Below are 26,954 nucleotides of genomic sequence, written 5' to 3'. Positions count from 1 at the left end.
CCCCTGGCATGCAGGACCTGGGAGACCCACTCCCCCCAGCCTTTCTCCAGCCCCTGTGTCCTCTCCACGGCGGTCAGAGCCAGGTGGAGCTCTGCCCTCCACAGAGCACTTTGGAATTCATAAAAATGGTAATTAATTGAACAAGCCTTTGGAGAAGGGAAGTAATGAAAACCACAATATAAATTACGAGGCCATGGGTGTTATATGGGGCTGGAGCTAATGCTGTTTGTCCCCAGAAGGGTAATAGGGAGCCTCCCCCGACTCCACCCTCCTTGGCTGAGTGTCTGCTCCTGGGAGCCTCAAGGAGTGAGTGGTCTGTCCTTCCACAAGACAGACAGACTTTTGCCTGGGTTTAGCTGGGGGTTCCCTGGCAGGGTGTATGCCCTCCCTAAGCCTCAGTTTCCTCATCACTGCAGTGGAGAGAACGGTAACATCTGCCATACCTCGTGGTGCTCTGTCAATGGACAAGGGCTAGGTGTGTCGGGCTGTGCATCTATTAGGGTTATTACCATGACCTATTTCCTCAATTGAAAGGCTCCCCGTTATCTTTCCAACATTTTAGTTTTGCTATCAAGAGGCATTCTACACATAATGTAATGTAATATAAGGTATTATAATGTAGATCTCCTTCTGCCCCTGAAAAGCTGTTAACTTGACTTTAACTTAAAGTCAATGGCATCTTAGAATTGAAGAAACGTTACCTTATTATTGTTGTTATATATTGCCATTAGTAGTTTGAAGACCTGGATGCCACTACCTATTCCTCACCTTAAAAAGTAAAAGAACTCCTGGAAGAGGGAGGAAAAGGAGGCTGTGGGGCCTCATGCTGTGTGACCCTGAATGTGTAGCTTATTGTCTAGAGTGGCCAACAGTCTGGTTTTTTCCCAAAACCGAGGATGTGGGACCTTCATTGCTAAAGTGGGGAAAGTCCCGGCAAACCCCGGGGTGGTTGGTCACCCTGCTGTCGTCTCTGGGCCCTGACCTGTTTCCTCCATCCATAGGGGATAATAGCCACAAGGAAGGTGGGATGATTTGTCCAAGTCAGGCAGCTTCCTTGCCATCCAGGGGGTTTCCTTCTCCTCTCCAGGAGGCAGAAGGGCACATCTCAAGTTGCAGATGGAAGAAATGAGGCCCAGAGAGGGCAGAGAACTTCCACACAGCACATCCATGCCAGGCCCAGAAGGAAGGGATATGGAGTCATCAGCTACCCCTTTCCTGTGAAAGGCCCTGCCCTGACTTTCCACATTTGGTTACTCCATGGGAAGTGGAGGTAGAGATGAGGGGCGGGTGGTGCCAGAGGAGACCTGTGGCTGCTAATGGTCCTCCAAGTGGAAAGTGAGCTGGGACTTAGGTTTTACCTACTTTGGCCTTTTGCTGTGTGACCTTGGATCAATCACATACCCTCTCTGGGTCTCAGTTTTCACATTTGTAAAATGAAGAATTTGGGTTAATAAAGTCATTTCTAAACCTATATACAAATCTGAACTTCTAAAGGTGGTTGTTAAATACAGATCCCTGGGCCCCACCCCAGCCAGGCCTAGCATCTCTGGGAGAGGGCTCAGGAGTCTCTGTGTTGAACCAGCTTCCCAGAAGGGCAGGGCTTGGCTTCAGAACAACTGAGGTTTTGTCTCCTAGCTAGGTGACCTTGGGCACGGCACTTCACCTCTCTGAGTTTTAGTTTCCTCATCTATAAAAAATGGGGGTACTTATTCCCTGGAAGGGCCATTGAGAGGAGTAAATTACATGATCAGCGCAGAAAGATCCCTATTTCCCTCTCCAATCACGCATCTCAAATGTCAGCCTGGTCCAGTCTTGGCTTACCCTGTGACCAACGTCTCTGTCCCTAGAATCTCTAGAGAGTGAGTGACAGGGCCAGGGTGGGCAGGGGAGGGGCTTCACAGAGGATGAGGAGGAGGAGGGGAACAGGAGGGAGAGGGAAGGAGGAGGGTCCTCTAGGGACTGAAATGCATTCCTTCATTCTGGAATGTGCCTCTTAATCAACTTAATGGGCCTCTGGCTGAACAGAGGCCTTAGAGGGTAGGAGAAGATGGAGATGGTGGCTGGGGCTGCAACTGTGGCATGTGGGCAGGGGGCCAGCAGAGCAGGGCTGCTGCTGACCAAGGGGGGCCTGAGGAGGGGCCCAGGGGAAGCCTGGACACTGGACTGGTGGTCGAGAGTGTCATCATTTCCCTCCCAACCTTCTCCCCAGCCCATGGCCTGGCCCCTCTGGGATTTGGGAAGGGAGAGAATTCTTCCTGGGAATTGGGAGCACCTGACCATAGGCATCTGATTTCCAACCCCTGACCCAGCTTAGCAGCCTCTGCAATCCAGGTGCTGGGCTGGATCCAGAGAAGGTGGGGGAGCCCACTCTAAGTGGGTCAGGGATCATGGTCACGGGGGTGGCCCTCAGTGGTGACTCTCAGACACCATCCATCATTGGGGCTCCAGAAACCTCCTGGCAGACAGCTGCATCGATCCTCAGCTTCGATTACCAGTGCCAGCGTCCTGAGCAGGGAAGCCTCGCTGCCTCAGGGACACTAAGGCTGGGGTGGGAGTGGGGGGAGAAATGGGCTGACAAGGTTCTCTCCACCTCTATCTCCTTTCTCCACCCTGGAGCTATAGCCCATGGGAAGGAATCCCAGTATAGTGAGTCTCTGGACTCCCGGTTCACCTTTCCAGCAGGGTGACTTCTTTTTTTTTTTTTTTATTGCAGTACACGGACCTCTCACTGTTAATGGCCTCTTCCGTTGCGGAGCACAGGCTCCGGACGTGCAGGCTCAGTGGTCATGGCTCACGGGCCCAGCCGCTCCGCGGCATGTGGGATCTTCCCGGGCCGGGGCACGAACCCGTGTCCCTTGCATTGGCAGGCGGGCTCTCAACCACTGCGCCACCAGGGAAGCCCTCCAGCAGGGTGACTTCTTACAAGTTGCTTCATTCCAAGCCTCAGTCTTCCCATCTGTAAAGTGGGCATCCTGATACCACCCTCCCAGCAGTGAGGGAGAAATGTGAAAAAATGGGTGAAGGGCCCAGCGCAAGGCAAATGTACACCTTGGTGATATGCGGTCTGCTGCTCAGTGCCTTCTCCCAGGTGGTGAGGGATTCTCAGGCCAGTCCAAGCAGAGGGTGAGGGGGCCAGGGTGGCAGGGTGAGGGCAGTGTGGGCAGGGGTGGAAGCAGGAAGACCAAACTCTTCCCAGGTGGCTGGGCAGTGTCCCAGCTCCCTGGCCCGCACAGGGATGGCCCCAAGGGCCCTTCCCATTTGTAGGAGCTGAGGAGTACAAGGGAGGTGGTAATTTGCATGTGTTTTACATGTGCTTTGCATATGACAAGACGCCTTGGAGTTAGTTCTCAGGCAGCCTTGGAGCAAGCTGGGAGCTACTCAGTCTGATCTGCTGCGTCACAGTTTGAAGGGGGCCTGGGCCAGTCCCTTCGGGGAGCAAAGACCAAAAGGGCTAGGGGATTTTCCCAAAGCCACACAGTGGATGAAGGCCTCTACCACATGGTGATGATGGTGATGATGGGGGTGAGGGTGATGATAAAAATAGTAACACCAATGAACACTTACCAAGCAGTTTCCTATTCAGGGCTCAGTTCTAAGTACTTTATATACATTAACTCATTCTGTCCTCACACTAACCCTGTAGGGTCGGTGTCACAGTTTTTCCCGCTTGACTCTCAAGGGCACCGAAGAACAGAGCGGTTCCGTGACTTTCCCAAGGCCACAGAGCTGCATGTGGCAGAGCCGGCATCCAGACCTGGGCAGTGTAGTCCAGAGCGCATGCTCTTGTCCACTACATCCTGCACTCCAAGTTCACAGTAGAGCAAACTGAGGGTGCGGCACTGCTTGCGCTGGGGTCTGGGCCTGGCCCCCTACTTTCTGAGCTCCCCACCTCCAGCTCCCCCAGCACTGACCTCTGGGTGGGGTCAGAGAGGCAGGGTCCAGAGAGAATCAAAGGTTGATTGCCTTGAGAACATTCTTTGTCTCCCAGGTGTCCAGCCCGAACAGCCCTGGAGACAATTTCTGCAGGAGTCGCATTTGTTAATCTTGCGTTCGTTAATTTATTTTATTTGCCATCCTCAGAATTAGGACGAGCCTCTTGAACTCAGTATGCAAATGTATGCAAAGCAAGATGAACAGACATCTTTAAAACCCTGACACATTTTTTTCCTCCTTGCATTAGTGGAATTGCAGCTCTCCCCAGTCTGCGGGTGGAAAGCGGCGGAGGGGGTGCTGTGTCACTTTCCCAAACAAGTTCTTGTCCACTTGCTCCTCTGCCCCTCCCAGGGGCCCTCGGGGTGGGTGTTATTAACATTCCCATTTTACTTCCGAGGCCAGTGAGGCCCAAAGGCGTGAAGTGATGTGCTCAAGATCACATAGGAAGGAAAGGGTGAAGTTGGGCCTTGGGTCTTTTGTTTCCAAATCCCATTTTCTTTACTCTGCCCTGCACATGTGCCTCCTCCTGCCCATGGCCTCACCACTGACTTCTTTCCTGGCCCTTGTGTGACAGGAGAACTGCCGCTCAGGGGGGCTGGTGGGGGCCGAGCGGGGCCAGTGGCCCTTGGGAAGGTGGCCTGTGGGGAAGGACTTTTGAGGCCCATATGCCCACAGTAGCATCCACGACCTTCCCCAGCCCTTGCTGTGGTTGGCCTTCCGTCGACCAGGAGATAGAGGGAGGCCCCCATTACGACCCTCTCCCTCCCCCTGCCTCCCCGCGGAGCTCAGTGGAGCGAGTTATTGCTGGCCAGGTGTTCAGCGATCTCTCGGATCAGAGGCCTTGGCCTAATTGCTAGAAAAGCCTTCCTCAGCTCCCCAGGAAGCAAAACCTGACAGATTTCCCAGCAGCAGTCATGTTGCTAGAGGCAGAAATAGAGAGAGGATGACAAAGAGAAGAGAGGCAGAGAGAGAGACAGACAGAGACGGAGACAGAAGTTAGTAACGTAGTAACAAGACTTCTGGTCTCTAGAAAGGAGGACCCTCTTTCCTCCTCGCCTCTCTTTCTCCTGCCCCTCTCTTCCTTAGTCTACCAGGAACCCTGGTTGAAAGCTAACATCCTGAAGAATGAGGACAGAGCATCAGAGTGATTGGGGGACTGGGGTGGAGCAGAGAGCTCCTGAGGAGGATATGGAAATGCAGAGGAAGATGGGAAAAGCCCCACCCCCGGCCCCGGGACAGAGGCCGAAAGCACCAGGGCGCCTGAAGAGGAGACTATCGGACACAAGTTAATACATAAGGGGAGGGAAATGTTTCTGTGTTCTTTAGACCATCCCCAGTGGGTTTGTGCAGACTCTATATTCTGAGGTTGGAATATCATCCAAGACGTGCCCCGTTTCCCTGCCTGGACGGCCCCAGCCCTGGCTCATAGCCCTCCTGGGTCCTTAGAGACCTGGGGAGTCCGGAGGCCGAGAACCGGAACAGGGGTCCTGTAGACAGACCACGGCCGCCTCCCTGGGCATCTCACACTGGGGCCCTGCTCCCGCAGAGCGTATTCTAGGCTGCAGCCCGTTGCCCGGAGAATTATGCCCAGGCAGAAAGCTAGAGTGCAGCCTGGTGTTGAGGGAGAGGTGCCCACCGTCCTTTCTGTGAAGAAACAGGCCCCATTGGCTCAGCCAAGTCAAACAGCTTGGATAAGAACAGGTTCCCCCTGAATCCCAGCACCAATAGCCCGCTTCTCAGTGGCCATCCAGGGTCCTAGGCTGCGGGACCACCCAGCCCTGCTCAGCGCAGCAGCTTGCCCGCTCCCCCCCAGGGCATGTGGCTGCCCTCCGGTTGTCCACCTCCGTGGCACTTTCCTTCCACCCCTCTTCCCTTCACTGAGTTATTCTCCACATCAGGTTTTATTGGGAAAGAGTGGGAGGAAGTTTGAAAAATAAACATTTTAATGAGAAATCAATAAATAAGGGAGCAGGCCACTCTTTTCCCCTTTAATTTTTTAAAGGAAAAATTAATTTTCCCTTTGCCTAAGTACCTGTCACCTTAAATTAACGTCTCTGAGAGCGAAAATGACGGAGAAGTTGGGTCATTAGGCAAATTTTAATTAGAGGCTCACATGTCCTTTACTAATAAGATATTACATATATTTCATTCTGTTCTTGCCTCCTGACTGCCAGGACATCTTTGCAATGTAATCGAGGCCCTTGGGGGACCAAGGAGACGGGGCCTTAGGGAGATGGTGGTGGGGCAAGGGAGGGGAGTGGTGGGTGGCTTTTTCCTCATTGAGTGGGCTGGGCAGGAGAGAGAGATCATGGGGAGAGTTATTTCTGCATTTTTCCCAGGAAGGGGGTCAACTCTAGGGCCCAAACCAGCCTCTCTCCCAGTGGCTCCCAGTGTGTGTGTGTGTGTGTGTGTGTGTGTGTGTGAGAGAGAGAGAGAGAGAGAGAGAGAGAGAGAGAGAGAGAGAGTGCGTCCATTTGTGCAAAGGGCCAGTACAGCAGAGATAGCAGAGCAATTAAGAGGTTGGTTCTGAAGCCAGACTTCTCAAGATCCATCTTTAGGCTCTAACTCTGTCCTTGAATAGTTACTTAACGTCTCTGTGCCTCAGTTTCCTTACCTGAAAAATGGGGACAATGGGTACCTACCGCCTATGGGTGTTGTTGAAAGGGTTCAACTTGACTTAATGACCCTTTAGAATGGGGCCTGGCAAGAGTCAGCCCTTAACGTTGGCCACACGCTCCTGTGTGCTGGTGAGGGCGCGCTGCACTTCATTGGGAACGGCACTGGGTCTGGACTCAGAAGTCATGGCTTCGAGCCGTACATCTGCCACTTCCAGCCTGGGTGATGTTGGTTGACGCTTTTTGGGTTTGCCATCTGCCAAGAGGCTCAGAGATGAGAACCGCGGCTCTGGATGTCCCTCCCTGGGTGGGAGGAGTCCCAGAGGGGACACACAGAGTGATGGGAAGCATTGGCCATGAGTCAGGAGGGGGGGGTCTTCTCCCACTCACCGACTCACCTGCAGGCAGCCCCCATCAACATGCTCAGCAGGATGCAGCTTGTAGCATGTCTCCAAGCAGGTGTGTACACCTGCCTGTGAATGTGATGGGGGAGGGCGTAGGGTGGGGAGGATCTTCAGTAAGCTCCCCCTGTGCCCCTCAGGGGCTCCTCTGTGCTCTTCTCAATCAAGTCCTCCTCTGATTCTGCAAATGGGCATCATTTCAGCCGTGCCCAAGCAGACCACATGTGCTCGGGGGCCCCTCCGAGGGCCCAGTGGTGGTTGGGAGCAGGGCAGATGCAGAAAGTTAGCTTATCCCACCCAGATCAAATGTGCTCAGACTCAAGGCTGGGACATGACCCAGAACAAGCTTCTCTTACCTTGCGTAGGAACCCAGGCCTGAGGGACCCCTGGGCCTCTCTGGAAACACGATTTCCCACTTCTGGACTTTAATTCCCTCTAGAGGCCATTCAACATGGGGCAGGAGGACACACTGGCTGTGAGCCTCACTTGGGTATTCTTGCTCCCCTGGCAATGTCTGGGGAAGAAATAGAGAGTGGAAACCTGCACAGGGTCTGAGAATGGGGCTGAGAGGGAACTCATGCATTATTAAGTGCCTGCCAAGCACTGTGTACAACACTTTAAATATGCTGACCCATCAATCCTTTAACGGCCGCAGAGATACCATCATTGTCACCTTTTACAGATGGGAACGTTGAGGTTAGGTAATTTTCCCAAGGTCACATAGCTAGTAAGCTAACATTCAATTTAGGTCTGTCTGGGTTTTCATTCTTTCCTTTGTAGATAAGCGCACCGGCTATAGCGGCAGGGCCCCGGGGAGTGTCAGAAAGTCTCGCAGCCTCTGTGGGAGGGACTGCCTAAGCATTCTGAGCAGCTGTGTGCCTTCAGGTGAGACCCTGCCCCTCTCTGGGCCTCCGTCTCCCCCTGGTGCACTGGATCAAATGAGCTCTGGCTGCTTCTCCCGAGACCAGGTTTGGGGGACTCCTGGGAGAAGAGAAATACGGCAGAGGGTTGAGGGGCTGGTGTGCGTGCTGGGGCTGAGTTGAAGCTGTCGCTCCCCCTGACTCATTGGCCCCAAGTTCATCTTTGGAGTATGAGGTACCAGCGGAGGGCAGAGCCATTGCTGGGGCCATTACTCACCACGGCAACACCTTAGCTGCCGCTGTCTCACTGAACTCAGCTTCCCATGGAAAGGAATGGAAATTGCACTCATTTTCCAGGAACAAAGAGGCCAGCTTGCTGACCTTGCCCGTTTCTTCCCACCTTGTTCTGCTCCCTCCCTCCCCTTGGTTGTATCAGAACCTCTGCTACCCCTCAGAGATGGGTGGAAAGACAAAAAAGAGTGAAGCAGGGAGGGAGAGAGCTCAGAAGGGACTCAAGAACCCTCCTTCCCCAACTTACTCTGGGGGGAGGGAGTTGGGGGCACTTAGACGGTGGCAGGAAAGGTGAGGGCAGAGGCCCTATAGGCCGGTGGGGAGAACAGATTTGCTGATGGGGTTGAGAAGGAGCTGTGGAGGAAATCCAGACTAGGGAAAGAGAATTCCCTTCTTTGATTGTCTGTTATGTATGAAGCTCTTCCACACATGCCATCTCATTAAATCTCCAGTTCCCATCATCACCAAGGAAACAAGCTCAGAGAGGTTAAGTGATTTGCCCAAGAACACAGCATGTCAGGTGGCAGACTCAGGATTTAGATACCAGTCCTGTCTGAATCCAGAGGCTTTCCTACTTTACCATGGTGCCTCTCTGTGGCTCAGGAGTTGGCAGTTCTGATTTTTGGAGATGTATGTTGATGCTAAATTGCCATGTGAATCTCTCTGGGCCTTTATTTACCCATCTGTAAAATGAGAAGATTTGATTAGATGATGTCCAAAGTCCCTTTTAGTGCTGTCTTTCTGCACTGAAGAGGTGAGAGTTTTGGGGCTCCCTCCCCAACCCAAAGTTGAGAACGATGAATAGCTTGGGGGGGTAGCCAAGCCTGGGCTGACCTTTGTCATTAGTGAAGTAGAGTGGAGTCTTCTTGCCTCTCAGGACCTCATCATCAGCACCTTCAGACACCGAGTCCTCTGGCTATTGATTCTAGTTCGGCAGACATGTGACTGCCGCCAGGAAGGGGGCAAAGAGACAGCCCAGTCTCAGGGCTCCAGTGCGTAAGGAAACCTGAACGATTTCTCTGTAGCACAATAACTCTTCCTTCTTTGACCCCTCCCTCCAAGCCACAGACCCCAATTAGCAGCTTAGCACCAGAGTTCCCAGATGCTTTCCTGCTATTGGATGCACTGATTAATGAAGATGTTTCTGGGGCTGGAATGAGGAGAATGGGAGGTAGGATGTGAACCTGTAAAAATGTAGTGAGAGAGATTTCAGACTCCTGGTTGTTGCACTTTTCTTCACACTTTTAGGAAGGTGTCTGGTTCCTGAAAGGACTCCTGGCCCGAGTATAATTTTCTTATAATTACCCCCGTTCCTCTGGGCTTATACTATCATCCTAAGTATTGAGGAGCAAGAGGAAAAGACCAGGCTCTGCCTACTGGGGTAGACCAGTCCCTGTCCTGTGGGAATATGAGCCCAGTGAGGGAGGCATAGCTCCCAATGGGAAGGAGTACTCACCCCAAAGAGACACCGTGGCTGCCTCCCATAGGGAATTCTTGGGCTGGTGAGGAAGATAGTATGCTTGTCTTAGCAGGGGCTGGTCTGAAGAAGTTAAGGGGGCTGAAAGGGGAAAATATAAACTTCAAATGCAGAAAGATGATTGAAGAAGAGTATTCAACTTAATGCTGGGGGGGAAGAGGAAGGTCTCTGCCCTCAGGTAGCCTTTCTCTTGAAGGGGGAGATGAGTCACCCTCAGGGAACCCAATAATATTGATTTGTGTGTGTGTGTGTGTGTGTGTGTGTGTGTGTGTGTGTGTGTACAATTTCATGATCAGGACTGGAACTCTTACTTTCTAAATTTGTTTGACAGAGACTATCACAAAGAAACCTTGAGAGAAGGATTCTCTTGTCCTTTTCCTTGTCATTTGGAGCAGAAAAGCTCAAATTGGGAACAAACATAGAAACATCATCTCCCTTTACCAAGTTGAAGTTGTTGGACTTTGTATTCTTTGTTGAGTTATGCAAAAAAGGTCTGGGAGTCATAAGAACATACTTGGTCACTGTATGACTTCAGAAGAGTCCTTCCTCCTCTCTGGGCCTCAGTTTTCCCATCTCTAAAATGAATAATTCAATTTAGAAAATCTCTCTGGTCTCTTCTAGCCCCTGACATTCTTGTTTTTGCTTTTGGTTTTTTCCCCCCTTGTGAGTCTTCTCGACCAACTTCCCCTTGCGGGCAGGATCTGTCCATGGTTCTGAAGACCTTGGGGCCAGTGAGAATTGCCTATCTGGCCCAATTAGTTGTAATTTTTCCCACTTACCAGTCGTCGAGTTCTCTGCGCACATATGGAAAGCACAATAATCAGGTCTAAGGGTGACATAGTCAAAGTACAAGGTTCAAACCTTACCTACAAGCAGCTTGTGTAAGCCAGTGTATACTTACAACCAGATCAGGGCTGAAGGAGCTTAGAGGACATTTACTCCAATCCTCTCAGTTTATAGTGATGTCCACTGCCTGGTCGCATTGGTTAGGAAGGCGTCTGGTTCCTGAAAGGACTGAAAGCACCATGCCTATTTTCCCAAATATTCACATGTGTATGGAGGAAGGGCAACAATTGGGACATGGAGCAGAAAAGGAACAGATTATTTACTTAAATGGCTCTTTCTTCCCCCCATTGGATGAGTGTGGATGCTCTATTGCATGGTGTGCCAATGATTCTTTTATCAATGACTAGTATCCATGACCTTACGATTTCTCCCCAAACTCTTAAGAACATGAGCATTGGCCTCAGAAAGCCCACTTTTCTCTCTAGTCCTGGCTTTAGAGCATGGTAAGAATTTGAGCTTCAGAAATCTGAAGTTCAAAGGGCCTTTGCCTTTTTGGGTTTCTGAGGAGGGGTTCAGAGTCTCATTGTATATCTGAGAAGAGTGGGGCACACAAGGCGGGACAGAAGAGAACCCCTCTCCCCATTCACCGAGGCCTTATCACGCTTTGGGTGTTTTACATTTATTATTTCATTGAGTCCTCACGAGAATCCTGTGAAGAGGGATGTTATCCTGCATTTTACAGATGTGGAAAGCAGAAGCCTGGAGAGATTAAATACCTGGCGCAAACTCACCAGCTAGCAAGTGGTAGATTCTAGTTTCCAGTTTAGAACCCATACTTCTTCCACTCCAAAATGAAGGACAAGTCCATGGGTAAGAGCAGAAAGGACCTAAAAGAATCCCTTAGGGAGTTCTTTCAAATATAACCCATTTTTTCCCATTGTAGCCCTGTCTTGGTTGTAGCAGGTAAAATAACAGATTTCCTCATAGAGTGAGTCCATCCTTCTCCCTTGTCTGGAGAGTGGAGCTGAGGTGGGGCTTCTCCCTCTTTATCCTTGCCCTCCAGATCTCAGATATGCCTCTCGGGAGAGTTTTTTTTTGTCACACTAAGTAGCTTTGCAAAATTTGAAATGTTCAAACAACCCAGTCTGCTCCACAAGGGCTGTTTGGTGGCTCCCTAGAATACTAACTCTTCAGGTGGAGAGGCGTCCTGCTGGGACCAACTTTACTCACCCAGCAGCTCCTGCTAATGCCATTCTCTCTCCACTTCTCACCTGTGCATCGTGGGTAAGGGCTGTGTGAGAGGCAATGCTGTGTTGGGGGAGGAGTCCTCAATGTGCCCAGAGGAAAACACTTTCTTGGAAATGTGATAGAATTGTCAAACATTACTTGAAACAGATTGCGTCAGTTGTGAAACACAAGTTACAATTCTGTTTACTCTACAGCGGTGTAAAAATTGCTAAAATGTCATCAGGAGAGGAAATAAAAGCCACGGAAGATTGGACAGGAGTCACCAGAATCCTGGGGTTAGGGAGAAACAATCAGCACCGTGTTACAAGCATGAGTCAGCACCAGGGGTGGAGACAGGGCTTGTTACCTGCCCTCCTCCCATTGCTCTTTGTTCAATGATGCTGTACCTATGGCTAGGGTCAGGTCCTCCAACTGGCAGGCCTTCTTTTCTTGACCTGTTTATCTGACCCCTGCCCTCCCTTTGCCTTAGCCTGGGCATCTTCTGGGGCCGTGAACAGCTGGCGCTACCCTCGCACACTTAGAGGATGAACTTGCTACTTTCAAAGCTCAGAACTCCAACACAGAGGGCATCTGGGCTGCTCAGGCCTCCTCCCTACAGGGTAGGTGACCTTCTTCTTTGATGGAGGAGCAGGTGGGTTGGTTTGGCTCTAGTAAGAATTTTTGCTGTGACAGGTGGCCTAGAGTGATTGGGCAGGAACCCTCTCCCTTCTCCCACATCCAGGAAACTCTGGCTTCAGGGTAAGAGGAGAAAATTAAAACTAAGGTTTAGTATGGAATTAGGGCCGTAAAAGCACAGGCTACAGCAATGCAACAGCTACAACCATAAACCTAGAGCCCATTCAATCATAGAACAGGTGTTTTTACACATTAAATAGGAGCATTTATGTACAGGTAACAGAGAATAACTCCCAATCTTCTGTTTGTAGCAATAACTGGACCTTTATGGAGTTTCTGTGGCTGTTTAATGTTGGTGAATGGACAAAGAGGTCTGGAATGGGGAAGGTCGGGGCATATAGAACTGCGGCTAAGGTTGAATTTCATGACCAAGGAAGCAAAATGTGGCCAAAGTCAATTTGTCCGTGTTTCTGCCTCCAGGAAGGATGAGCCTAATGTCCAGGTCAGATTGGTGATGCCCACTTTAAGATTTAGGAAGCAGGATATATATTTTTTAACATCTTTATTGGCGTATAATTGCTTTACAATGGTGTGTTAGTTTCTGCTGTATAACAAAGTGAATCAGCTATACGTACACATATATCCCCATATCCCCTCCCTCTTGTGTCTCCCTCCCACCCTCCCTATCCCACCCCTCTAGGTGGTCACAAAGCACCGAGCTGATCTCCCTATGCTATGCGGCTGCTTCCCACTAGCTGTCTGTTTCACATTTGGTAGTGTATAGATGTCCATGAGGAAGCAGGATATTTTGAACTATTCCTTGGGGTTTCCTTCCCCATCCCCTCAAATCTTGATTCAATGAGTCATGGTCACTGTCAGCATCAGGAACTCTGGGTTGGTCTTTGATCTTAGGCTCCTCTCTTCCCATCTGTTTTAGCCTTTAGTCTTTTAAGGTCTCCTATGATCTGTCCAGGTCATAAGGTAGATGTGGATTTGTGCAGTAAGGCTCCTGCTGCTTCCTAAGTTCTAAAAAAGGCAAAGAGGTGCAGTTGACAGCTCTCCAGAAATAATTCTAACAACTAATGACACATTCTAACCTCTAAACAAAAATTCACTCAAAAATTGAACTACTGTGGTATGCTAGGCTCTGAATACAAGGGGTATAAAGTGAATCCCTTCCTTCAAACAGTTCCCAATCTGGAGTTGTAAAGGTAACTTTAAACTTTATGAGGTGTTCCACTTGGGTGTACTCAAAGCCCTATAGTATGAACAAGTTGGAAAGGATCGTCAGCTTCATTTTATAGAGAAGGCACTTGGACCTTGGAGAGATTGTCTTGGGTGGTAGAGCTGGGGCCACAACTCAGGTCTCCTGACTCCAAGGCAGAACCCTTTGGCTCTACCACACTTGAAGCTCTAACTCAACCTAACCAGAATTCTTATTGCTGCATATGACTCTCCTTTTGCCTTTCTTGGTATTTGAGAGGATCCACAAGGGGAGAGCCCCACATGCTTTGAGGTTACTGGGGCTTAGCTCATATTTCCTGAGTAATAGCGATAGCTGGCATTTATTAAACACCACTTGCAAACATTGTTCTAAACGCTTCACATGTATTAACTCACAACAGCTCTTTGAGGTAGGTACTATTATTATCTTCACTTTGCAGAAGTTGAGGCACAGGGACGATAACTGACTTACCCTAAGTCCCATAGCTGGCAAATGGCAGACAAGGCAGCCTGCTCCAAAGTCTGTACTCTAACCACTACCCCACACTGTCTCTCCTGTGGAAAGAACACTGGCGATTTAGGCTCAAGCTCTCATCTACATTTACTTACAGTGTGACTTTGGATGAGTCACTTAATCCTCCTGGGACTCAGTTTCCTTCACTGACAAATAATAACAGTAACTCACATATATAGGGTACTTTGCAGTTTACAAAGCACTTTGTCAAGCATCGACTCACTTGATCCTCACGAATATCAGTAAAATGACAATCATGACCTTATACATGAGAAAACTCAGGGCTCTGGGGTCTGGCCAAGGTCATATAGCTAGTATGTACTGGAGTAAGACTTGGAACCCAGGCCTTTGTGGTTCCCTTAACTTGGAATATGTAGGTCTTGGACCAAATGCGCTCTAAGCATCCTGCCAGCCCAGATCTTCTCTGTGCTGGGAAATTAAGAATCTTGGATGGTCTTAGTCAGTTCGGGCAGCTACAACAGATTACCATAGACTGGGTGGCTTATGGGCAATAGAAATTTTTTTTTTTAACATCTTTATTGGAGTATAATTGTTTTACAAATGGTGTGTTAGTTTCTGCTTTATAGCAAAGTGAATCAGTTATACATATACATATATCCCCATATCTCTTCTCTCTTGCATCTCCTTCCCTCCCACCCTCTCCATCCCACCCCTCTAGGTGGTCACAAAGCACTGAGCTGATCTCCCTGTGCTATGCGGTTGCTTCCCACTAGCTATCTATTTGACATTTGGTAGTGTATATATGTCCATGCCACTCTCTCACTTTGTCCCAGCTTACCCTTCCCCCTCCCCACATCCTCAAGTGCATTCTCTCGGAGATCTGTGTCTTTATTGCTGTCCTACCCCTAAGTTCTTCATAACCAATATTTTTGTTTGTTTTTTAGATTCCATATATATGTGTTAGCATACGGTATTTGTTTTTCTCTTTCTGACTTACTTCACTCTGTATGACAGACTCTAGGTCCATCCACCTCACTACAAATAACTCAATTTCATTTCTTTTTATGGCTGAGTAATATTCCATTGTATATACGTGCTACATCTTCTTTATCCATTCATCTGTTGATAGACACTTAGGTTGGTTGCTTCCATGTCCTGGCTATTGTAAATAGAGCTGCAATGAACATTGTGGTACATGACTCTTTTTGAATTATGGTTTTCTCAGGGTATGCCCAGTAGTGGGATTGCTGGGTTGTATGTAGTCCTATTTTTAGTTTTTTATGGAACCTCCATACTGTTCTCCATAGTGGCTGTATCATTTTACATTCCCACAAACAGTGCAAGAGGGTTCCCTTTTCTCCACACCCTCTCCAGCATTTATTGTTTCTAGAGTTTTTGATGATGGCCAATCTGACTGGTGTGAGATGATATCTCATTGTAGTTTTGATTTGCATTTCTCTAATGATTAATGATGTCGAGCATTCTTTCATGTGTTTTTTGGCAATCTGTATATCTTCTTTGGAGAAATGTCTATGTAGGTCTTCTGCCCCTTTTTGGATTGGGTTGTTTGTTTTTTTAATATTGAGCTGCATGAGCTGTTTGTAAATTTTGGAGATTAATCCTTTGTCAGTTGCTTCATTTGCAAATATTTTCTCCCATTCTGAGGGTTGTCTTTTCATCTTGTTTATGGTTTCCTTTGCTGTGCAAAAGCTTTTAAGTTTCATTAGGTCCCATTTGTTAATTTTTGGTTTTATTTCCATTTCTCTAGGAGGTGGGTCAAAAAGGATCTTGCTGTGATTTATGTCATAGAGTGTTCTGCCTATGTTTTCCTCTGAGAGTTTGATAGTGTCTGGCCTTACATTTAAGTCTTTAATCCATTTTGAGTTTATTTTTGTGTATGGTGTTAGGGAGTGTTCTAATTTCATGCTTTTACATGTAGCTGTCCAGTTTTCCCAGCACCACTTATTGAAGATGCTGTCTTTTCTCCACTGTATATTCCTGCCTCCTTTATCAAAGATAAGGTGACCATATGTGTGTGGGTTTATCTCTGGGCTTTCTATCCTGTTCCATTGATCTATATTTCTGTATTTCTGTTTTTGTGCCAGTACTGTACTGTCTTGATTACTGTAGCTTTGTAGTATAGTCTGAAGTCAGGGAGCCTGATTCCTCCAGCTCCATTTTTCTTTCTCAAGATTGCTTTGACTGTTTGGGGTTTTTTGTGTTTCCATACAAATTGTGAAACTTCTTGTTCTAATTCTGTGAAAAATGCCAATGGTAGTTTGATAGGGATTGCATTGAATCTGTAGATTGCTTTGGGTAGTATAGTCATTTTCACAATGTTGATTCTTCCAATCCAAGTACATAGTGCATCTCTCCATCTATTTGTATCATCTTTAATTTCTTTCATCAGTTTCTTATAATTTTCTGCATACAGGTCTTTTGTCTCCTTAGGTAGGTTTATTCCTAGATATTTAATTCTTTTTGAGCAACAGAAATTTATTTCTTACAGTTCTGGAGGCTGGAATTCCTAGGATGGGGTGCCAGCGTGGTTGGATCTTGGCAAGAACCCTCTTCTGGGTTGTACACTGCCTACTTGTATCCTCACATGGTAGAAAGATGGGGAGAGAGATCTCTGGGGTCTCTTTTATAAGGGCACTAATCCCATTCATGAGGGTTCCACCTTCATGACTTAATTACCTCCTGAAGGTCCCACATCCTAATACCATCACATTGGGGGATAGGATTTCAACATATTAATTTGGAAGGGGGGACATATATTCAGTCCATAACAGGGATAATAGTGAGCTCTTAGTTTGGGGCCAGCTAAGGCTGGTGGTAGATAGCATCTAATTTGTACACTGCACTCATCTGGGCATAAGAAGCTGTCCTTTGCAATCCCTCAGCAATCTCAAGGCTCAATGGGGACCTCCCACAGACCATCGTCCTAACAGAAGCTGGCTTTAGGAAGCAGCCATGAAACCATCTCTTGACCAATGGTCTCTTCCCCAGTCTGAGCAGCCCTGTCTTCCTTGCCCTTTCTTCTTTTGCAGGGATCAACCTGAGGATGGCCAAGAAGCATGTCTGAACTGAGGCTCTGTGCCCAGAGAGGCAAACGGATAAAGGGGCAAAAATTTAAAATAAAGATTATGCAAAAGAATTACCCTGCATGTTTCTCCCATCTCCCTCATCTCTCCGTGTAAATTACCCTATTATTCTGCTGCCTTAGGACTCCTGGTCGTCCTTATTTCTTCTTTTGAGCTAAAGTCATTCATGCAGTAAATTAGTTCTTTGCTTTGAAATAGCTCTGATTGTAGCAGTTTCTGCTACCACCAGCAGCAACACCACGTCCCCTGGACAGTTTCCAAAAAAAAATAAATAATAATAATAATAATAAGGAGAAAAGAAAGAAAGAAAAAAAACCCTCAACAACTCTCGCTTCCTCCCACTCTATTCACCCACACACAGGGAGAGACATGGGGTGCCCATTTCCTGGGAAATGCTTTCTTATAAAGGCAAATAAATGCATGCTGAGAGGGACTGCAGATGAATCCTATCCTAGTAACAACTCAGGTTGGGACAGGGAGAATTATAGTCATCAGGGCTAAGGGTCAACAGCCTGAAAACTTCCACTCTGTTCTCCCTCCTCAAAAACCAAGTCTTGGCTCACCATGGGTTACTGGGGAAGCAGTATAACACAGAGGTTAAGAACCCAGGTTTTGGAGTGAGTCCTGGGTCCTGCCCCTTTTAACTGTGTGACCTTGTGGAAGTGTCTTAGACCTGAATATTTGTTTCCTTACCTCTGACATATCTCACTCCAGACTTATGCATCCAGTTCCCTACTCAGTAACTCTTCTTAGACATCTAACAGGCAAATCAACCTTAACATGACCCAATACAAACTCTTGATCTTCCCCCTTCCAAATCTGCTCCTTCTACAGTCTCCCCTCTCTCTGTAAATGTCAACTCCATTGATCCTTTGCTCAGGCTTAAATCCTCAGTGCCATCCTTGACTCTGCCCCTTCTCTCACACTCTAATTCCACACTGTCTGTACATCCTATTGACATTATTTACAGAAATGTAAATTACTTCTTACTACATCCACTGCTACATCCTGGGTCAAGCCACCATTGTACCTTACCTGGTAATTTCAGTAGCCTTCTAACTGGTTTCCACACTTCCCTCATTGTCTCCAAAGTGGTTCTTTAAAAACATAAGTCAGTTCACATCTTGTCCCTTCAAAACCTTCCAATGGCTTTCTGTCTTACTTAGAGTAAAAGCCAACTACCTACACAATCTGCACCCCTCCCCCAATATGGCTATGATTCTAGTTCATCCATGTTGTAGCATGTATCAGAACTTCATCCTTTTTATGACTGAATAATATTCCATTGTTTGTGTATACCACATTTTGCTTATCCATTTACCCTTTTGTTTGGGTTGTTTCCACCTTTTGGCTACTGCAATGAATATTGGCATACAAGTATCTGAATCCTTGTTTTCAGTTCTTTTGGGTATATACCTAGGAGTGGAATTGCTGGGTCATACAGAAATCTATGTTTAAATTTTGTTTTTTCAATCAGCAAACTGTTTTCCAGAGTCTGTACCATTTTACATTTCTGCCAGAAATGCATGAGAATTCTAATCTCTCCAAATCCTAACACTTGTTAATTTCCATTTATTATTATTATTAACACCATCTTTGTAGATATGAAGTGATATCTCATTGAGGCTCTTATACACATTTCCCTAGTGGCTAATGATGTTGAACATTTTTTCATGTGCTTATTGGCCATTTGTATATATTCCTTGGAGAAATGTCTATTCAAGTCCTTTTTCCATTTTTGAGATTGGGTTGTTTTTCTTTTTGTTGAGTGTAGGAATTCTTTATATATTCTGGATATTTAGCCCTTAACAAATGATTTTCAAATAATTTCTGTCATTCTATAGGTTGTCTTTTCAATTTCTTGATAATGCCTTTGATGCACAAAATTTTAAATTTTGATGAAGTCCAATTTATCTGTATTTTTCTTTAGTTATTTGTGCTTTTGGTGTCAAATCTATGAATCCATTGCCAAATTCAAGGTTATAAAGATTTTCCCCTATGTTTTTCTAAGATATTTATGGTTTTAGTTCTTATATTTAAGTCATAAATCCATTTTGAGTTAATATTTGTATTTGCTGTGAGGTAGGGTCCAACTTCATTCTTTTGCATGTGGAAACCCAGTTGTCCTAGAACCATATGGTGAAAAAAGTGTTCCCCATTGAATGGACTTGGTACTCTTGTTTAAAATCAACTGGCCATGGATGTATGAGTTTATTTCTGGACTTTCAGTTCTACTCCATTAGTCTATAGGTCTATCCTTATGCCAGTACCACACTCTTTTGATTATTGTATCTTTGTAGTAAGTTTTGACATTGGGGAAATGTGAGTCCTCTGTCTTATTACTTATCAAGATTGTTTTGGCTACTCAGAGTCCCTTGCAATTTCACATGAATTTGATGACTGGCTTTTTTTTTTCTACAAAAAAAGGCAATTGGAGTTTTGATAGGGATTTCTTTGAATCTGTAGGTCACTTTGAGTAGCATAGGCAATCTTAAAAATATTGCCTTCCTCTCCATGAACATGGGATATGTTTCTATTTATTTAGGTCTTCTTTAATTTCTTTCAGCAATATTTTGTGGTTTTCAATGTATATGTCTTTCATGTCCTTGGTTAAATTTATTTCTAAATATTTCATTCTTTTAGATGCTATTATGAGTGAGACTGCTTTCTTAATTTCCCTTTCTACATTGCAGGTGTGTATAAATACAACTGATCTTTTGGTTTTGATCTTATACCCTACACCTTTACTGAATTTTAGCTCATGTAGCTTTCTTATTGATTATTTGGGATTTTCTACATATAGGATCATGTCATCTATGAATAGACATAGTTTAACTTCATGCTTTCCAACTTGGATGTCTTTATTTTCATTGTCTAGTTGCTCTAATAGTACAACATTGAATAGCAATGATGAAAGTAGATATCCTTGTCTTGTTCTAACACCTGCCTTTCAAGTTGTCTTGCTGCTTGTTATTCATTGCCTTAGTTTCAGTGAATTTGGGGGGATGGATGGGACTATAACATATTTCTATTACTTATGTTGACCCCAGAAATGCGCTCAAGACTCTTTTAGCAGAAGCTAGTTGTTTTGTAGTGAAAAGACCTTTTACGTTATCTAGTCTGCTACTACTGGAAGCAGACAAGATGACACTTTGAAAAACTCTGATGTAGAAAATGGCAGATTAGTTCTCATGGCCCAGCTTGATGGTCCTCTCTCCATCTCACCCAGAATAATAACAACAGTCTGGGTTATGACAATAAAAGCTGAGTCCCAAAGAAAATCTGGAAGTTTGTCAAATTTATAGGGGTCAGAGGTGTCTGTGTGTTGGGGGCGGGGTCTAGGGAAACTGGTTTGAAGGATGAGAGATAAATATCAATAGATCTTGTATCCCGTATAGCAACCAGGTTTGCTCCGTTTCTCAGCCAGGCATCTACTCTAGTGTCCTATATGCAACACCTTGCAAATGTGTAATCAGTTGCTAGGGAACTTACCCTTGTGAACAGGAATCATATTTTAAGTTTAAACTGCATCTGTGTGTGTGTGTGTGTGTGTGTGTGTGTGTGTGTGTGTGTGTGTGTGTGTGTATGCATGAGAGAGAGAGAGAAATAGGGAAATGAAGGAGACATATTTTGGCTCTTCCCCTCTCTTCTCTTGCCTGTTCTTTTTCCTGGGACCTCAGCACCACCCCTTACTCTCTGGATCTCTGGGTACACCCCACCCTTAGTTCCTGTAAGCCCAGGTGTGTGGAGGTGGCTGTGCTTTCTCCTGCCCAATGAGCTGTTGAGCTGTGTGACCTCCTGCCGATGCCTGGGGGAGATGTTTCCCAGCTACAGCTGCTGGGGGAAACTCACGTTAGAATTTCTTCACTTTAGGGTGTGTAAAGTCTCAGTCACTCCAGTGAATTAATGTTGCTTTCCCCTGGCTAAATGTGAAACCCATATAAGTGAGTGTCTGCTTCTGGGATGATTGAAGTTACTGCATTCCTGCTAGGATACTGTCAATCACTCCTCCCTCCTCTCCGCTGAGTGAGCTCAAGCTGCAGAGCCCAAGTGGGAGTCTTGAAGGAAATAAAGAGAAATGATTGACAGCCCTCTGAGAAGCTCCTATCAGGTGACAGATACATCCAGAGAGGCCTCCTGGTCTGATGGCGGAACTAGTCCCCATTCACAGGCTGATGGGAGATACATAACCTCTAGCCTAAGGAAGCTCCTGGTGTGATGGGGAAGGTCTAGGTCCTGCTTGAAGTAAGCTCCTAGTCTGATGGGGGAGACCCTGCCATGGAGAACCTCTGGTCCGAAGGGGAAGACACCCTCCACTGGGAGATGGAAAATGTGATGGAACCATCCTGTCCTCAGATATCCTGTTGGATAGGATCAGGCTGGCTGGGGGGGTGACTGTTGACAAAAGAGCCTTGGAGACACATGCTGACTGGCTTTCTTACAGACGGAGGGCTATAAACCCTAGCTGAACCCTCACTGTCCCTGCAAAATCCTGATCACTCCTTCCTGCCCTCACCTCAAGGCTATTCTGAGTTTTTTCCATTCTTGACCGGTCCTGCAACCCCTCTCTTGACTCCCCTATTGAAATTTTAAACATATAGAGAATTGGAAAGAATTTTGAGTACTCACAGTTGAGTACTCAGCATTTAGAGTCTACAATTGTCAACATTTTGCTGTATCTCTTTCATCAAATACCTATCCATATATCTAGCCTTCAATACATCTTATTTCTGGTATATTTTAAAGTAAGATGCAGACCATCAGTATACTTCATTCCAAATACTTCAGCATGCATATCATTAAGTAGAATTCAGTATTTGCTTGTGGTTTTTTGTGTGCATGTGTATGGGGGAGGGGTGTTAAATGTACATCAGTGAAATGGTGAAATGCACAAATTATAAGTGTATTCTTCGAGGAGATTTGATAAATGCTTTATATGTGTAACCCAAATCCCTATGAAGATACGGAACATTTCTATCACCCAGGAAATCTGTTCATGACCCTTTCCAGTCAATCACTGCTCTCATCCTGCAGAAGCAATCCATTTTCATTTTTTTAAAAACCTTTCTAAAATTTCACGTAAATGGAATCAAATAGTATGTACTCATCATATTTTTGAATTTCATCCATTTTGTTGCAAATGTCAGTACTTTGTCCCTTTTGTGTCACCAAGTAGTTGTTACAATTGGTGTATCCACCTTCCTGTTTATGGACAGTTTATTTGGGGTTGTTTTCAATTAGGGTCTACTGTGAATAAAGCTGCTGTGAATATTCTTGTACACATCTTTTTGTGGACATATATTTTCCTGTCTCTTGGGTAAATACCTGGAAGTCGAATTGCTGAGCCATCGCGTAGGCATGCATTCAGTATACCTTCCTTACTGTGAAGTGTCTGTTCAAGCATTTGCCCTTCTTTTTACTGGGTTGGTTGTGTTTTTATTATTGCATTGTAGTTCTTTATATATACTTGATACAAGTTCTTTAATGGAGTGTTTTGCAACTATTTCCTCCTAGTCTGTGACTTGTTATCCATTTTATTTTTTGGACAAGAAGTAGGATATTTTGGTGGGTGTGAGTAAGGAGGGGGCAGTGCTGAAGCCCTTAAGAGTGCAGGGCTCACCATGTGTCCACGGTGCCATCATTGGGGATGTATTTGACCCCAAAGCCATCCAGGATGAGCCACTTTTCAGCTGCCAGGGCTTCAAATTCATCTGCATTAAACTTGCTGAAGCCCCTCTTCTTGGAGACATGGATCTTCTGGCAACCAGGGAACTTGACCCGGGCCCCGTGTAGGACCTCAGTCACATGCTCCTGGTCCTGCAGCTTGGTGTGACAGACATGATGACTTGGAAAATGTGGACCCTGGTCACCACGTCCTGGGGCTTTCTGAAGGCACCTGAATACCTGTCTGGAGCCGCCACTAGGGACAACATGAGGTCAGACGTAAACATCCACCGGAAAGGGTGGTCTCCAATGTCCCTTAAGGCAACCCATGTAGGCAACATGTTGCACACAGTACTGAGGAGGCTGCTGTTCGCAGCCATGGCACATCATCGTTTTCTTAATTATGTTTTTGATGATCAGGAGTTACAAATTTTTATGAAATCTGAATTATCATATTTTCTCCGATACTTATTACCTTTTGCCTCCTTTCTAAGGAAACCTTGCCTATCTCCAGGTGATGAAGACATTCTCCTACGTTTTAGTCTAGAAGCTTTACAGTTTTCACTCTTGAGGTTAGATCTATGATTCATAACAAATTAAACTTTATGTATCATGTGATATAGAGGTCAATGTTCATGTTTTTCTTATATTGATGGCCAGTTGTCCCAGCCACACCTCTTGAAAAGACTGCTTTACCCATAGAATTGCTTTAGTTCCCCTCTTGAAAAATCAAGTGACCACTTAAATGTGTGTCTATTTCTGGGCTCTCTATTCTGTTCCATTGAATGACGTCCTCTTTATACCATCATACTGTCCTGATGACTGTGCACCAGTTTTATAGCAAGACTTGAAATTAGGTAGTATAAGTTCTCCAACTTTGTTTTTCTTTGTCAAGATTACCTTGGGTATTCTAGGTCATTTGCATTTCCATGTACATTTTAGAATGAGCCTATCGATTTCTATAAATAAAGTCTGCTGGAAATTGGGATTGGGATTCTGTTGACTCTATATATCAAATTGGAGAGAACTGACATTTGAATACTATTGAGTCTTCTCATACAGGAACATTTATTTAAATCCTCCTTAACTTATCTCAGTATTTTGGGGGGTAATTGTCAATGTATAGGTCTTGCACATCTTTTGTTAAACGTATTCCTAAGTATTTTAATGTTTTTTGGCCTTAGTGTAAATGGAATTTTTAAAGATTTCACTTTCCACTGGTTTGCTGCCAGTAAAGAGCAATACGATTGAACAATGAGTGTTGCTCTTTTATCCTGTGACTTTGCTACATTCATTTCTTAGTTCTAGTTGCTATTTTATAGATTACCAGGGTTTTTCTACATAAACAATCATGCCATTTGTGCATAAAGTTTTAGTTCTTTCCTTTCTGTGCCTTTTATTCCTTTATCTTGCTTTATTGCCCTAGTTAAAACCTCCAGTAAAATGTTAAATAGATGTAGTAAGAGTGGCCAGCCTTGCTTTGTTCCTGATCTTAGAAGGAATGTCTATTAAATCATATTAAATATGATGTCAGCTGAAGGTTTTTCATAGATGTCCTTTGTCAGATTGAAGAAATTCCTTCCCTTTTTAATTTGCTCAGATATTTAAAATATGCTGAACAGGTATTGGATTTTATGAAAACAATCATATGGGCTTTCTTCTTTCTTCTGTTAATATAGTAAATTAGTGAGTTTGAGCGTTCAAACGATCTTACATTCTCAGGATAAACCTTGGTCATGATGCATAATTATTTTTGTATGTTGCTGGATTTTACTTGCTAGTAATTTGTTAAGGGTTTGTGATCTATATATGTGATGGATATTGTTTTGTCATTTTTTTTCTCCTTTTGTAATGTCTTTGTCAGGTTTTAGTATCAGGGTTAATCTGGCATCATGAAATAAGTTCGGAATGTTCATATTCCTCTATTTTCTGAGTTTGTGTAGCGTTGGCATTATTTCTTTCTTAAATATTTGATGAAATTCATAGTGAAACCATCCAGTGCTGGAGTTTTGTTTGTGGGAGGATTTTTGGCAACAAATTCACTTTATTTAATAGATATCAAGCTATTTATATTTTTCTATTTTATCTTGTGTCAGTTTTAGTAACTTGTATTTCTCAAGGAATGTGTCCAGTTTGTCTAAGTTGTTTATAAGGTTCTTACTTACCCTTCTAATGTCTGTAGAAAATGTAGTAACAGTCCCTCTTTCATTGGGCCCCTTATACTCTCCCAACTTTTTTTTTTTTAACTAAAGTCCTTGCCTCTGACTTTTCTGGAAAGGTCAGGGGTGGACCTCCTAGGCCTGTCAGTTCTCACTCCCTACTTCAAAATGTCTTGTGCTTTCTTTCCTCCTTCCCTCCTACCTTAAAGGAAGAATTGTCCCTGATTTTTCCCAGCCAAACTCTCCTCTTATGTGTCTGACTCCAAACCCATGTTGTAAACTCCTATCTCCTTCCCTTTCAGTGTCCCCACATCTTGATCCTTCCCTCTTTCTGTATTATGGCTCACACTGCTGTCCAGGCCACGGTCCCTTGAGGCATCTCCAGCCTCAGCTCTGGATCTGAGAGTCCTTAGTATCAGAGTGACTTATTAGTGTAGAACATGGCATGGCTTTTCACTCGCTGGTATTTCTCTCATGCATTCCCTTCCTACAGGTATGTTTCCCCCAGTCTTCCTGGAGAACATCTACTCAGTTCATGAGTAACTTCTTCCTTGAAGCCTGGTGAAATCAATCACTTCCTTGTTCTGCAGCTACTTGGACAGATACTGTGGATAAAAGCATCTGTTATGCTTGTTGCATGCATTTGGGATGTCTTTACTTCCCCCACTGATACTACAAGGTCCTTGGGGGGCAGGAACCATATCTATTCTTTTTTTTTTCTATTTTTTCTTGATTTATTTTTCTCCTTTTCATTTTGGCATAAACATTCCTTTTTTTTTAATCTGCAAAAATACTCAACAAAATACTAGCAATCCGAATCTAACAATACATTAAAAGGATCATACACCATGATCAAGTGGGATTTATCCCAGGGATGCAAGGATTTTTCAATATCTGCAAATCAGTCAGTGTGATACGCCACACAACAAATTGAAGAATACAAACCATATGAGCATCTCAGTAGATGTGGAAAAAGCTTTTGACAAAATTCAGCACCATTTATGATAAAAACTCTCCAGAAAGTGGGCGTAGAGGGAACATACCTCAACATAATAAAGGCCATATACGACAAACCTACAGCATCACACAGCGGTGAAAAGCTGAAAACATTTCCTCTAAGATCAGGAACATGTCTGTTCATATTTATATATATATATATATATATATATATATATATATATATATTTTTTTTTTTTTTTTTTTTTTTTTTTTTTTTTTTTGCAGTACGCTGGCCTCTCACTGCCATGGCCTCTCCCGTTGCGGAGCACAGGCTCCAGACGCGCAGGCTCAGCGGCCATGGCTCACGGGCCCAGCCGCTCCGCGGCATGTGGGATCTTCCCGGACCGGGGCACGAACCCGTGTCCGCTGCATCGGCAGGTGGACTCTCAACCACTGCCACCAGGGAAGCCCCATATTTATATTCTTAGTGCCTAAGGCACTGTGGGTGCTCAACATATGTTTGTCAACTGAATATGGAACATTTGCGTTGTATGAAGATCGGGGTTTCCACATGGAACCACTCACCCTTTTCCCCATCAGTCTCTTCTCTTGCTCTGTCAGTCCCCCTCCCTTCCCTACAAGTGTGGAGCCACTGTGAGTCTTTGCTCTTCTCCTTTAGTTACCAACTTTGCTCTGCTGCCTCTTTCTTCAGGCTGCCCCCTTTCCTTTTTCTTCCTTCTGGTCTCTCTTGTCTCCACCAAATTTTGAAGCAGCATTGCCTACTCATGAACCACTATCTCTAAATTGATCCCTTGGCCCTGACAAGTACTAAGCACTGGGGAGACAACCAGAGCGGAGGACGAGGATGAGACAGTGATGATGGTAATGGTGATGGTAGCACACGGCTATTGGGTACTTGCTGTGTGCGGGTTCTATCCCAAACACTTTAGATGCGACATGGAATTCAATCCTCACAATAACTCTATGAGGTGAGCACTATTATTAGCCTCATTTTACTGATGAGGAAATTGAGACACAGAGAGATTAAGAAATTTGCCCACGATCACACAATAAGTGGAAGATCAGGAGCCAGTCGTCTTGGCTGAGTCCAAACAGCTGGGAGCTCCCATTCCTTTGTAGGTTTATTAATTACAGAATACTAA

General features: G+C 45.3%; 1 long non-coding RNA gene and 1 pseudogene across 1 annotated transcript in view; one reads left to right on the top strand and one right to left on the bottom strand.

Annotated features, from left to right (window-relative positions):
* Positions 1–26,954, top strand: part of LOC136793253 (uncharacterized) — a 369,507-nt gene that overhangs the window by 48,008 nt on the left and 294,545 nt on the right. The gene's annotated exons all lie outside the window — the stretch shown is intronic.
* Positions 22,992–23,102, bottom strand: LOC131747217 (small nucleolar RNA SNORA70; annotated as a pseudogene).

The sequence above is a fragment of the Kogia breviceps genome, chromosome 19, assembly GCF_026419965.1.
Source record: "Kogia breviceps isolate mKogBre1 chromosome 19, mKogBre1 haplotype 1, whole genome shotgun sequence".
Classification (NCBI taxonomy): Eukaryota; Metazoa; Chordata; class Mammalia; order Artiodactyla; family Physeteridae; genus Kogia; species Kogia breviceps.
Note: the sequence above shows the minus strand (reverse complement) of the source record. Positions and strands in the feature narration are given on the sequence as shown.